We start from the raw sequence: 2,389 nt of genomic DNA, 5'->3' as shown, positions 1-2,389 counted from the left end.
CAGCTCTGAATATTGCCTGCAATCAGAGGCCACCACAGGAGAGAGGGCTCTTGTGAATTTATTGCAGGATCAATCGATGTTGACCTGAAAGTCAGCCCAGCACTTGCTAAGCCTCATAAGATGGTAGCCTGTTCTCCCTTTTATTCTAAAGGTTTAATTCAAGGACTCTCAGAGCAAATTGCTTTTTTGTGTTAAATGAGAAATTTGGCTCCTTCAGGGAGCAAGAGTTGAATGGAGAACCATTAGAGGAAAAGTTTACACGGTTGTGTCCATAGCTTTGTTTGTCTTGGCTTTCAATGGTGTTCTCCATTTGCTTCATGTGGTGATGGAATTTATTAAAATCTGAACAGAAGCATGAGCGTGGTCTTTTACTCCGAATATATTTTTTTCATTCAAGAAAGGTTTAGCTCAGCCACACCTTAGTCATTTTTCAGCCTGAGCATGAAAATAAATGCATTATAAATCTGACAGGGTATCTCTTCAGCTCTGTAGATCTTTTGATCCGCCTGAACTTTCTCATGCAAAACCCAGTAAACTGCTATAACAGTTGCTTTCGGGTCACTTCTGAGTTTTTAGATTGTCGCATGAGGGAAAATGCTTATATTATAAGAGGGTGTGATACAAATACCATATTAAAAACTAATGTAAATCCAGACAGAAGAAACATAGCCTTTCCTCTGGCGGCGGCCATCAGGTGAGCCAAGATGGGTGCATACAAATACATCCAGGAGCTATGGAGGAAGAAGCAGTCCGACGTGATGCGCTTTCCAGCACTCGGGAGGCAGAGGCAGGTGGATTTCTGAGTTCGAGGCCAGCCTGGTCTACAAAGTGAGTTCCAGGACAGCCAGGGCTACACAGAGAAACCCTGTCTCGAAAAACCAAAAAAAAAAAAAAAAAAAAAAAAAAAAAAAGATGCGCTTTCTTCTGAGGGTCCGCTGCTGGCAATACCACCAGCTCTGTGCGCTGCACAGGGCTCCCTGCCCCACCCGGCCTGATAAAGCTCGAAGACTGGGGTACAAGGCTAAGCAAGGCTATGTCATTTACAGGATTCGTGTCCGCCGTGGTGGTCGTAAACGCCAAGTTCCTAAGGGTGCAACTTACGGCAAGCCTGTCCACCATGGTGTTAACCAGCTGAAATTTGCCCGAAGCCTTCAGTCTGTTGCTGAGGAGAGAGCTGGGCGCCATTGTGGGGCTTTGAGAGTCCTGAATTCCTACTGGGTTGGTGAAGATTCCACATATAAATTTTTTGAGGTTATCCTCATTGATCCGTTCCATAAAGCTATCAGAAGAAATCCTGACACCCAGTGGATCACCAAACCAGTCCACAAACACAGAGAGATGCGTGGGCTGACATCTGCTGGCCGAAAGAGCCGTGGCCTTGGAAAGGGCCACAAGTTCCACCACACTATTGGTGGTTCCCGCCGTGCGGCCTGGAGAAGGCACAATACTCTCCAGCTCCACCGTTACCGCTAATACACGTGATATTTGTAAACTTCATATCCAATAAACGATTTAGGACAGTCAAAAAAAAAAAAAAAAAAGAAACATAGTTATTGATTTCATCTACCTGGAGTCTCAATTGTAGGCTCTCTAGTTGTTTATTACTTCTTTGGCAAGTTATCTTTAATCTATTTAAGTTTCAGCTATATTTCATTACACTATATAGTCTGCAGGCTAATGATGCTTATAGATAGTTTATCTTACAGAATATGGAAAAATTAACTTTCATCCCAAGCTATATGAGCTCTATCAACAAATCACATTGATGTGGTATTGAAAGTATTTAGATGCTACTTTCTAACATTTTCATTTATTATTGAGTAGAGAGAAGCTGTGTGTGTGTGTGTGTGTGTGTGTGTGTGTGTGTGTACCACATGGATGTTCAGAAACAACTTTCAAGAGTTGGTTCTCTCCTTCTTCATTGGGTTGTTGGTATTGGACATGGGTCTTCAGGCTTTCGAAGCACACTGAACCACACCAATGTGCCTTAAACGTGATTTTGTTTCCTCATGACCTTTACTGCTGCTTTTGTGTGGCACAAGTATCTTTTCCATTTACCTAAGTCCCTGTACTATATTCCCCATTGTTCCCCTTCCTCTTACTTCTTCATGTACGTCATTCTTAAAATAGTCCTTTAAAATATGAATGAAACAAGCTCCTACCATGCTGTAGATTTTTCCTGGTGTTTCATCTCCCTCAGAGAGCCAGTCCTGCTCAGCAAAGACACACCATGCTGGTACTTTATTAGCCGTTCTGCCCTCCTCACGTCTCCCTTCTACTTTGTCAGGAACATTGGGTCTGCACAAGACTAAGGCTTAGCCCTGGCCTCTGCCTCCAAATCTCTCTACAGAAGCCACAAGGCTCCCTTCTCACATTCTCAACTTCCATT

General features: G+C 43.2%; 1 pseudogene; it reads left to right on the top strand.

Moving 5' to 3' along the window:
• The first annotated feature begins 912 nt into the window (after positions 1-912).
• LOC147002418 (large ribosomal subunit protein eL15 pseudogene) lies at positions 913-1,545 on the top strand (annotated as a pseudogene).
• The last annotated feature ends 844 nt before the right edge of the window (positions 1,546-2,389 follow it).

This window comes from Mus caroli, unplaced genomic scaffold (genome assembly GCF_978045245.1).
Source record: "Mus caroli unplaced genomic scaffold, Mus_caroli_1 scaffold_10, whole genome shotgun sequence".
NCBI lineage: Eukaryota > Metazoa > Chordata > Mammalia > Rodentia > Muridae > Mus > Mus caroli.
This window is presented reverse-complemented; position numbering and strand designations above follow the sequence as displayed.